Below are 6,251 nucleotides of genomic sequence, written 5' to 3'. Positions count from 1 at the left end.
TTGGCGAGGCCTTGAGGAAAACATAAGCTAAGGAAAAGAAAAACAAGACGAACAAGGCCTGCTTCTCTTTGCTGCCAGACACGGGAGGGGACGAGGATCGAAGCGGCGATGTGAAGGAGATATTGGACGGCGACGGCTAGGGTTTGGGATGATGGTGCATATCTCTCACTGACTATAAAGGCATCTCCAACGTCGTCGAGTGAATTGCAAAAGACCACCACATTTGGGGGGTCGATTGTAGAAAATCACGAGGTGACTAATCTTTTGCAAAAAAATCGCGTATTCGGTAAAGTTTTTGCAGTATGCACTGATTGGGCGATTTAATGCTTTTGAGCGTTTTTCCGACAGCTGGGGCCCGTTTTCACCCTATGTGGCCTAAAGGTTGGGCAAAAACGTCGTCAGGTCAAAATCCCCTTGCCCCTCTCGCGTAGGACAGACCGGCCGACCGCGCGCGCGACACTCCACACTGCTCTCCTTTTGGCTCCCTTAATGGCGAAACTTAGCGGTGCCGCAGCCGGCGATGCTCTAGGTGGTGGTGATTGAGATCCACCGGAGTTCTGCGGGAGCTCGAATCCTTCTAAGGCGATGCCTCCCCCCAATCCCCGAAGTACGCAGCGGCTAGGGCATTCGCCCAGGCTGTGAAGGCAAATCCGACGGGCAGCCAGCACGTTGCATCCTCCCTTGGCGGTGTGATGTAAGACATCCATCCTCTCCCCCTCCTTTCTCTTTTCCACGATTTGGTTTCTAGGGTTAGGGTGCTAGGGTTAGGAACTAATTGTTCAAGAGTTGTAGGTATTGAGTTTAACTGAATGTTTAACACTAGTTTTAACTAAATGTAGGTTGGATGATGAAGAATGGGAAGTGAGGTTCCATTTATTGGATAGAGATAATTTGGAAAGAACAATTTGCTTATCTGACATAACCTATTGGAATCTGATTGCACTAATAGAGATAGCAGGATGTAGTTCAAGAGATTTTATGTATTATGTCAGAGATCCAGGAGTTGGGGTGTCAGGAATGGAAGAATTAACTGATTATGACAAGGTGGAAGAAATGTTCGATGACATAACTAGTAAAGGAAATAGCGTGGTTAACATTAGAGTTATGAGAAGTGATGCACCAACAACAGCTGACTTGAACATTGGTCATCTTTACGAAGAGCGGGTCCCTTTGTTTGAATTTGGTGTACCACTTGTCTATGAGGTAGATACTAGAGGAGTTTTTTTCCCTAGTCCAGTGAAGCCCCAACCATAGCCAGTCCAGGCCATGAACACCCAGGAGAGTTCATGTTTTGTTGAAGCTTAAGGGTCCAAGTGAACCATAGTCTACATTGGACTATGGATCTGAGAGGCATGAGTACTTCATGGAGACTGACCAGGAGCAAGAGAAGATTGAGCAGATGATGGAACAAAAGAGGAATGAAGAGATTAAGAAGTTTAGGACCAATCAGAAACAAAAAGAGAAGTACAAGGTAGAAAAAAGAAAACTTCCACAGATGCTTGCTGAAGAATTAACTGACAATGATAGTGAGAATGAAATTTTAGCACATGATGACATAATAGCTAGGCTGGAGGCAATGAAGATGCATCGATTTGATCCTCTCAATCACTATGACAAAGACACTGATGTAGAAGAGCTGTATGAACCAGATGACGAGGAGGGGGAATGAAGCAGAAGAGAAGGAGTCGGGACACGAGGAGCAAGCAGAGGAGGGCAAGAGAGGAGGAAGCATTGTAGGAGGAAGTAGTGCAGGAGGATGCATCAGCATAGATGGAAGTCAAAGGGAGGGGCCAACAACCAGGTCACATGGATGTCTGGATCAAATCATAGAGAAATATTGGATACTGTCATATGATGATGATGGTGCTCAACTTCCAACATTTAGGCAACCAAGTGGTAGGATCAGTAGGGCCAGAAAACAGAACACTAGGATTTGGTATGATGAGAATAGGGAGAAACCACAAGAACAATTTGTGAAGAATATTTATTTCCTAGATGTCCAGCAATTCAGGAGGGCACTTCTTACATTTTACATCTCACAAAACAGGAACTACTATTTTCATAGAAACTGCTCAGATAGAGTTATTGCTCCTTTTCTCATTGCAGCTTCTCAAATTGCACATCAGAGAACATTTTGCATAAATAAATGAACTTGTACCACAATTGTGTTGTTGTTGGAGAGAGCACCAAAGTGACTGCAAGGTGGTTGGCACATGAGTGTGAGGAACAGTTGAGGGCAGACATTAACACATCAGTCTAGACAATAATAACCCATTTGAAGAATAAACATGGAGTATAAGTGTCCATTCACATGGCCTACGGAGCAAGGAAAGCAGCTAACAGTGTTGTCCAAGGAGATCAGGGGACACGGTACACAAGGATAAGGGATTACCTCCAATTTGTGTTGGATACCAATCGATGAAGTAGATGCATTTTTACAACAAAGAAATTGAAGGCCCATCCTCGTTGTTGTCCTAATGTAATATGTGATGTTGTAGGTGTTGATGGTTGCTTGATAAAATTAACCACGGGGTAGCAAATATTGGCTGCAACTAGGAGAGATGGTAATAACAACATATTTCCCATTGCATTTCCAATTGTTGACAAGGAAGACACTCCCAGTTGGTCATGGTTTCTAACACAACTTAAGTATGCTATTGGTGGTGAGTCGGGGAAGTATGGCTACTACACTATCATATTTGATAGACAAAACGTAACTCATACTTAATCACTCTATATGTAGTACAATTGCAAATTATACCATGTTTAGAATTTACAAATAGTGTCTTGTGACATCATATTTAAACATTAGTTACTTACACGTGGTCTTCTTAAAGCAATAACCAGTGTCTTCCCAAATTGCCCTCAAAGATTTTGCCTTAGACGTATTTATCAGAACTTTCAAACAACTAGATTTAGAGGTGGGGAGTTAAAGAAATACATGGACCAGGCTAGTTATTCATATACCCAGCATGGATATGATCAAGAAATGGATGGCATGAAAATAGAGTGTCATGCAGCTCGGAAATGGCTTAGTAAGATACCCAAACATACATTGGCTAGACATGCCATAAACCAAAATTGTAAAACTGACTTGGTTGTCAACAATATAAGTGAAGTATTCAACAAAATGATACTTGATGTGAGAGGAAAACCAATTAAAAGCATGGTTGATGGCATAAGAACAAAAAAAATAGTTAAGTTCAATGCCAATAGGACCAAGACTAAGGCAGCTAAGTGGCAGATATGCCCAACATATGCTGAAAAGCCAGAAGAAGCAAAACATAACTCCAGATTCTGTCAATCAATCAAGGCTGGACCTGATCTATACCAGGTTACAAGTGGAGAAAGTACATATGCAGTAAATATGAAAGCTCATACATGTGGGTGTAGAAAATGGGACATGACTGGGGTTCCTTGTGTTGAGGTACGATGGTACGTTGCATGGGAAACAAAAAAATTCCTATGAGCACCCAACATATATCTATAGAGATCAACAAGGTACGAGAAGGAGAGTGGATCCACATACCCTTGTAGATCGCTAAGCGGGAAGGGTTAAGAAACGTAGTTAATGTAGTCGAACATCTTCGCGATTCAATCACGATCCGTCCCGCGATCTGATACGTCTCAAACATATCTATAATTTTTTATGGTTTCATGCTGTTATCTTGTCATCTTTGGATGTTTTATGTACCTTTTATATCTTTTTTGGGACTAATTATTATTCAGTGCCAAGTACCAGTTCCTGTTTTTTCTGTGGTTTTGGCTCTTTTCAGATATGATTTTGGAACGGAGTCCAAACGGAATAAAATACCCGAAATAAATTTTTTCCGAACGGAAGAAGATCACGGGGCTTGAGGGCCAAGGCAGGAGAGCTACACGGGGCCCACAAGCCATGTAGCCGCCACCAGGGGGCGGCGGCTAGCAGGCTTGTGGCCTCCCTGGCACCCCCTGACCTAGCTCCTTCGCCTATATATTCCCTAAAATACAGAAAAAATAGGGGAATCCACGAAAACACTTTTCCGCCGCCGCAAGCTTCCGTTTCCGCTAGATCTCATCTGGAGACCCTTCCCGGGGCCCTGCCGGACGGGACTTTGGAGTTGGAGGGCTTCTACATCAACAGCATCGCCCCTCCAATGACTCGTGAGTAGGTCACTTCAGACCTACGGGTCCGTAGTTAGTAGCTAGATGGCTTCTTCTCTCTCTTGGATCTTCAATACAAAGTTCTCCATGATCTTCATGGAGATCTATCCGATGTAATCCTCTTTGGCGGTGTGTTTGTCGAGATCCGATGAATTGTGGATTTTTGATCAGATTATCTATGATATATATTTGAGTCTTTGCTGATATCCTTGTAAGTCTCTCCGAGTCTTGGGTTTTGTTTGGCAACTGGATATATGATTCTTGCAATGGAGAAGTGCTTGGTTTTGGGTTCATACCGTGTGTTGACCTTTCCCAGTGACAGAAAGTGCAGCAAGGCACGCATCATGTTGTTGCCATCAAGGGTAACAAGATGGGCTTTGTCGTAGATATGAGATTGTCCATCTACATCATTTCATCTTGCTTAAGGCGTTACTCTGTTCTTTTGAACTTAATACACTAGATGCATGCTCGATAGCGGTCGACGTGTGGAGTAATAGTAGTAAATGCAGAAAGTATCGGTCTACTTGTTTTGGATGTGATGCCTATAGATATAATCATTGTCATAGATAATGTCACAACTTTGCGCGGTTCTATCAATTGCTCAACAGTAATTCGTTCACCCACCGTCTATTTGCTTTCATGAGAGAAGCCACTAGTAAACACTACGGCCCCCGGGTCTATTCACACCTATCGTTTCCACTTTTGCTTTTACTTTGCTTTGTTACTTTGTTGCTTTCAGTTCTCACTTGGCAAACAATCTATAAGGGATTGACAGCCCCTTCATAGCGTTGGGAGCAAGCTTTTTGTGTTTGTGCAGGTACTTGTGATACTCCTTCACTGGATCGATACCTTGGTTCTCAAAACTGAGGGAAATACTTACCGCCGCTGTGCTACATCACCCTTTCCGCTTCGAGGGAACACCAACGCAAGGCTCCGAGGCCATGGGGGAATCCTTTGCATATTTTCCTAGGAAGTCCCTAAAGGCGTAGCCGTAGCAGAAGGATTCCTGGTGCCGTTGCTAAGGAGTATCAAGACAAGAATAGTCCCCCATCAGCACGTGTTTCTCGCGCCGTTGGAAGGTCTTTTGTTGCAGTAGCAGAAGTATTTGTCGCGTCGTTGCCGGGGAAGGAGAGATCTATCCAAGTAGGTCTCACAAACTCATCTCTTGCATTTACTTTTTTGCAAGTTGCCTCTCGTTTTCCTCTCCCCCACTTCACATTTGCCGTTTTCTTTTGCCTTTCTCCTCTGCCGTTTTCTTTTGCCTTTCTCCTTTGTCGTTTTCTTTTGCCCGTTTCACTCTCTTTTCCTTCTCGTTTGTGTGTCAGATAGTCCATCAATGGCTAGAACCACCACTCCAAACGATACCCCTGAGAATGAAGTTCTCAATTTTAGGCAGAATGAGGAAGAAAATTTAAAGGACGCTTGGTACAGGATTTGCAATCCTCAAAGTAGATCTACTCGTAAGCAATCCACTACCGTTATTCTTCGCAGTTTTTATGTTGGAATTTCTCCTTGGAATAGGTATATCCTTGATACCATTGTAGGCGGGATTTTTTTGGGGAGCCATACTGTTGACTCCTATGGAGCTATCATGAATTTGGTAGGCTCACCCCCGCTCATGGTTAATGGAACTACCTTAACCTTGGAACACGTGATGCAAAGGCTTGGCGCTATTGAAAACAAAATTGCCACAGTTGAACTTATTGAGGGTTTGGATAGAAAGATCCACAATCAAATTACTCAGTACGGATCCAAAGTGGGAAATTTTTTGAAAATTTTAAGGGAGAAGGAACTTATAGTTAATGATTCTTCTAGAATTGGCAAACTAGAAGATGTCATAACCAACTTGGGTTCCGCTTTTGCCGCTGTGCAAAATACTCCAAATCTCACTCTCAAAAAGACCGTCAAGTCTGTTTTTGTTCCTAAAGCTAGTGGTGAGTCATCTAATAAAGATGAAGATCTTAAGATAAATGATCACACTACTTATGGTTTGAACACCAAAGATGACTATACGTGATTCCATCACCTTAAGCCTAGCTAAGGGCGTTAAACAATAGCGCTCACTTTTCTTTCTGTTTTGTGTTTTCCACACTTTCATAATTATGTTA

This window comes from Hordeum vulgare, chromosome 3H (assembly GCF_904849725.1).
Source record: "Hordeum vulgare subsp. vulgare chromosome 3H, MorexV3_pseudomolecules_assembly, whole genome shotgun sequence".
Classification (NCBI taxonomy): Eukaryota; Viridiplantae; Streptophyta; class Magnoliopsida; order Poales; family Poaceae; genus Hordeum; species Hordeum vulgare.
The sequence above is the reverse complement of the archived record's forward strand: the minus strand, read 5'-3'. Positions refer to the sequence as shown.